This window comes from Cebus imitator, unplaced genomic scaffold (assembly GCF_001604975.1).
Source record: "Cebus imitator isolate Cc_AM_T3 unplaced genomic scaffold, Cebus_imitator-1.0 Scaffold5, whole genome shotgun sequence".
NCBI lineage: Eukaryota > Metazoa > Chordata > Mammalia > Primates > Cebidae > Cebus > Cebus imitator.
The window spans coordinates 8,648,864-8,655,076 of record NW_016107320.1 but is presented as its reverse complement, the minus strand read 5'-3'; positions in this window follow the sequence as shown (position 1 = coordinate 8,655,076).

The window sequence follows — 6,213 nt, the reverse complement described above, 5'->3', positions numbered from 1 at the left end:
TTTTTTAAGACAGGGTTTCACCATGTTGGTCAGGCTGGTCTTGAACTCCCAGCCTCAGGTGATTCGCCCGCCTTGGCCTTCAAAGTGCTTGGATTACAGGCGTGAGCCACCACGCCCGGCCAATTTTTATATTTTTAATAGAGATGGGGTTTCACCATGTTGGCCAAGCTGGTCTCAAACTCCCAACATCAGGTGATCCACCCACCTTGGCCTCCCAAAGTGCTGGGATTACAAGCGTGAGCTCCCACGCCAGGCCTAGAGCGGAAGATTCTAACTGAAATTAAAAAACAATTAATTTACCCATGAGGCATACAAAAGGAAATACCAGGTAGGAATTTGAATGCATAATTCTGAAGCTCAGCCATGGGTATAAGTCCACTTATACCCACACATGGGTATAAGGCCATGGGAAGCATGAGATCACCTCAGGAGAGAAGGTTGCATTGTGGGCTACTGTGAAACCTCGGTTCTTGTCTTCTTAGTGTAAAAGAATTCAAATAAGGCCAGGTGCAGTGACTCATGCCTGTAATCCTAGCACTTTGGGAGGCCAAAAGAGGATTGCTTGAGATCAAGAGTTCAAGACCAACTTGGCCAACATAGCGAGATTCCATCTTAATAAATAAATTCATTAATTTATTAATCTAATAAATTAATCTAAACAAGAGGCGCATAGCAAAGGAGATGCAGCACACAGCAATTTATTGCCAGGGAGAAAATATTCTGAATGCTAGATGTAGAACAGACAGGACAGCCTCAGGAAATTCAGGGTGGGCTGCTCAGGAGGATGAGACAGTGCTGACTGTTAACTGGAGACACCCCCTTTCTGGGAGTCTTACATGATTATTCATCAGGGGGTGGGAAGAAGTGTTACTAGCAAGCAGTTCTGGGCGTTTCTCTGGGTGCCCATGCACGGTAGCTGTACATGCTTGTTCACTCATCGCACGTCTTGTTGCCATCTTTCTTTTTTTTTTTTTTTTTTTAAGAGACGGGGTTTCACCATGTTGGCCAGGATGGTCTTGATCTCCTGACCTCATGATCCGCCCACCTTGGCCTCCCAAAATGCTGGGATTACAGACGTGAACCACTGCTCCCAGCCACAACTTACAACTTTTCTAAACAGGTAAAAACAGTAGAGAGCTAGGACATGCCTGTGAGCACATCCAGCATAGATATCTTGGTTAAAATACAAAGACATAAAATGTACTATGTAAGCATGGCATATCTAAACAGCGACCTGTAAGCATGGCATGTCTAACAGCTACATAGAATAGGGCTTAACAAATTTATTAGCACATTTCTTTAGTTCTTTAACAAGAAAGGAAACTTTAATGAGGAGCTTTTTTACTTCCCACACACCCTCTCAGAGTAACTAGAAATCATGCTTTACCAGCTATCTGGATATCCCTTGACCCAGTTGAGTCGACACCTAAAATGAACATCACAGCCATAGAGAAAAGAAGCCTATTTCAAGTGACTTGAAACATGGCATTTGGTTGAAATGATTATTATCGTTATTATTATTAGTAGCAGTATTTAAGACAGGGTCTCATTCTGTCACTCAGGCCGGAGTGCAGTGGCCCAATCATGGCTCAAGCAGCTTCAGCCTCCTGGGCTCAAGTGATCCTCCTGCCTCAGCCCCCAGAGTAGCTGGGACCATAGGCAAGTGCCATCTCACCTGCCTAATTTTACTTTTGGTAGAGGTGGTGGGGGTGGCCTAGCTGTGGTGCTCAGGCTGGTCTCAAACACCTGGCCTCAAGCAATCCTCCCGCCTTGGCCTTCCAAAGTGCTGGGATTACAGGAGTAAGCCACCATGCCCAGCTAATTGCAGTTATTTACTAGCTATACCCTAAAGACAAAAATAAATAGCAAAGAAGTCTTAAATTATGTTCAATAATCATATTTTTTTCCTTTTTTTGAGACGGAGTCTCTTTCTGCACCCAGACTGGAGTGCAGTGGCACCATCCTGGCTCACTGCTACCCTTGTCTCCCGGGTTCAACTGATTCTCCTGCCTCAGCTCCCAATTAGCCGGAACTACCAAACCCAGCTAATCTTATGTTTAGTAATAACAATATTGCTATTTTAATACCTTTATGTGTATATTTTTGGATAAAGCAAATAATTACGTTAATGTTATTATGAATCAAGATTTTCAGTAAAGGATGGGTGTGGTGGCTCATGCCTGTAATCCCAGCACTTTGGGAGGCCGAGGCGGGTGGATCACAAAGTCAAGAGATTGAGACCATCCTGGCCAACATGGTGAAACCCCGTCTGTACTAAAAATACAAAAATCAGCTGGGCATGGTGTCATGTGCCTATAGTCCCAGCTACTCGGGAGGCTGAGGCAGGAGAATCGCTTGAACCTGAGAGTCGGAGGTTGCAGTGAGCCGAGATTGTGCCACTGCATTCCAGCCTGGTGACAGAGCGAGACCAAAAAAAAAGATTTTCAGTAAAAGGGAGGAGAGACAAGTCTCATTTTAAAAACATATAAGCCTGAAATCTTATATGTCTGAATTGGAAATATTAAATGAATTTATGATTTTTTTCTCCTTTTAAAGAGCATATATTTCCTAGATGTGTTCACTGAGAGCTAGAAAACTAAAATCAATATGAATCTAAGAACAATGACCTCTCACTCTTCAAATTAGAGCCCTTAAATAGCTTTTTGCTCACAAGGAATCAGGGGTCCTTGAAGAAATGGTTGATTCAATCTTGCCATTCTAGAAAGGAAGGAAGCAATCCAAGACTACTGGGTCATGTTAGCAGGACACAGAAGCCAAAATGAAAAGACACTTCTTGGCAAACGATGGGGCAATTTGAATATAATAAGAATAATTGGCTGGGCGTGGTGGCTCACGCCTGTAATCCTAGCACTTTGGGAGGCCGAGGTGGGTGGATCACCTGAGGTCAAGAGTTCAAGACCAGCCTGGTCATCAAGGTGAAATCCCATCTTTAAAAAAAAAAAAAAAAAAGAAGAATTACAATGGAATAAAAATCATCACATCTTTAATATTCCTTAAGATCATATGAAACTAGTAAGAACAGGCTGGGTGTGGTGGCTCCTGCCTCTGAAATCCCAGCACTTTGGGAAGCTGAGGTGGGAGGACTGCTTGATGCCAGGAGTTAGCAACCAGTCTCTACAAAAACAAACAAACAAATAAAGAAAAACTAACAAGAACCACCACCAAATATCAGGTATTCACTGAAGGTCACTAGGGCACTAAATTCATTATTCTAAAAACTGGTAAATGAAAGGAAAAAAATAAGCATCTATCCTGCTTTTCCTGTGCAAATTGTATTCAGGGTGATCAGATGACTTGTTGCTGAGTGAAAGTTCTATTTAAAACAGAGTTCCAGGTAAAGATGCAAAAGGAAATAACAGAATTAGGAAACTGACATTTTATAACACTAATGAAGTAATGAAATTAAGCAGTCATTTACTCATGGCTCCTGTAGCCACCAGGGGAAAGATTGATGGAGACATTTTAATAGATCAATCTGTCTTATCAGTAAAAGTGGGACAATCAGACATCACGTGCCTCCCTCGATACAGTAAGAAGTACACAGCCCCACCCCAAACGCTAATCCTAAATTTCATTTTATCTTTAATTTCAACCACCTCTTTACAGAAAATGAAGAAGATAGAGGAACAAATTTAAAATGACATCAAGGGCTCCTGTAATCCCAGCACTTTGGAGGCCAAGGTAGGCGGATCACTTGCGGCCAGGCTGGCCAACATAGTGAAACCCTGTCTCTACTAAAAATACAAAATGTAGCCAAGAGTGGTGGCACATGCCTGTAGTCCCAGCTACTTGGGATGCTGAAGTATGAGACTTATTTGAACACGGGAGGTGAAGGTTGCAATGAGCCAATATCACGCCGCTGTACTCCAGCCTGGGTGACAGAGCAAAACTCTACCTCAATAAATAAATAAATAGTCGGGCATGGTGGCTCCCTCCTGTAATCACAGCACTTTGGGAGGCTGAGGCGGGAGAATTGCCTGAGGTCAGGAGTTCAAGAACAGCCTGGTCAACATGGTAAAACCCTGTCTCTACTAAAATTACAAAACATAGCCAGGCATGGTGGTACGTGCCTGTAATCGCAGCTACTTGGGAGGCTAAGGCAAGACAATTGCTTGAGCCCGGGAGGCAGACGTTGCAGTGAGCCAAGAACACGCCACTGCACTCCAGCAATGAGAGTGAAACTCTGTCTCTAAATTAATTAATTAATTAATAATAACATTAAAAGGAGGCAATCTGCCAAATCTAGAGCTTCAGACATTTTACAGGACAAAATGGCTTTGTTTCTTCAACAAACACATGTCATTTCTAAAACAGAGGGGGACATTATAAAGTTTTTAAAACTTAAATATTCAGGGCCAGGTGCGGTGACCCATGCCTGTAATCCTATCACTCTGGGAGGCCAAGGCAGGAGTATCCCTTGAGCCTGGGAGTTCAAGACCAGACTAGGCAATGTAGTGAGACCCCATCTCTATTTTAAAAACAATTTTAAAAAGAAACATTCCAGGATAACTCTAATAAAAAAAAAAAAAAAAAAAAACCGGAAACTTAAACATGACCAAATAATTAAAAAAAAAAAATTTTTTTTAATGGGTGGATAATTGGGGACAGCAGGTGTGGATTTGTTGTGTTTCTTTAGTTTGTTTTTTTAGAGGGTCTTACTCCGTCACCCAGGCTGGAGTGCAGTGGGATGATCATGGCTCACTGCAGCCTTTAACTCCTGGTCTCAAGTCATCCTCCCACCGCAGCCTCCCATCTAGCTGGGACTACAGGTATGCAGCACCATGCACGGCAAATATGTTTAATTTTGTAGATATAGTGTCTCCCTAAGTTGCCAGGTTGGTCGTGAACTCCTGGGCTCAAGCGATCCTTTTTCTTTGGCCTCCCAGAGCACTGTGATTACAGGAATGAGCCACTGAGCCCAGTCTCTTTTTAAGACATTTTGCTGAGCAGAGAAATAGCAATTGAAATATGGCATATAGAAAATTTCAACAATGAAATTGAACATGTTGAATCTCTAAAGTAAAAAAGTGTGGTCTTATCCTTTGCGTAAGATGTTCTTAGATAATGTACTACCTACCCTAATCAAAATATTTGTAGAAAGATTAAACTGAAAACAGAATGAAAAGGAAGCTAGCTGGGCGTGGTGGCTCACACCCGTCAACCCAGCACTTTGGGAGGCTAAGGTGGGCAGATCTCTTGAAGCCAAAAGTTTGAGACCAGCCTGGCCAACGTGGCGAAACTCTGTCTCTACTAAAAATACAAAAAATTAGCTGGGCATGGTGGCACGTACCCATAATCCCAGCTACTTGGGAGACTGAGGCAGGAGAATCGCTTGAACCTGGGAGGTAGAGGTTGCAGTGAGCCGAGATCACACCACTGCCCTCCAGCCTGGGCCACAGAGTGAGACTCTGTCTCCAAAAAAAAATAAAGAAAAGGGAAAAGGAAGCTAAGCAATCCTAGCATTGTAGAAGGAGGAAGGGAATGTTAGCCATGTGATGAGTTTGTCTCATAGTCAAAGCAGACACGTGGAGTCAATTGCTTAACAAAAGTAACTTTTGTTACTTTGATGGCTGTTTCATATTTAGAAGATTCTTTTGTTTATAGCTCTCTTTACATTGTTTGAAAAGATTTTGGTTTCACTTGGTGGTGTTCTACAAATTTAAAAACATCAAATGTTTAGTATATTAGAATATTCTTTTTTTTCCCCCTCTGGCTCTTTAAGCCACAGATATTAGAATATTCTTTAAAATTATTAGTATATCCCTGAGCCTAAACCAACCTTCATAATCCACGTTAAAAATTTTGTTGGCTGAGCACAATGGCTCATGCCTGTAATTTCAGCACTTTGGGCAGCTGAGGCATGTGGCTCCCTTGAGCCCAGAAGTTTGAGACCAGCCTGGGCAACATGGTGAAACCCCACCTCTCCAAAAAAAAAAAAATACATATATTAAATTTTTATTTAAAAAAAAAATGTGTAGGCTGGACACGGTGGCTCACAGTTGTAATCTCAGCACTTTGGGAGGCTGAGGCGGGCAGATCACAAGGTCAAGTGATCGCGATCATCCAGGCTAACCCAGTGAAACCCTGTCTCTAATAAAAAAAAACAAATTCTGGCCGGGTGCGGTGGCTCACGCCTGTAATCCTAGCACTTTGGGAGGCCGAGGTGGGTAGATCACCTGAGGTCAGGAGTTC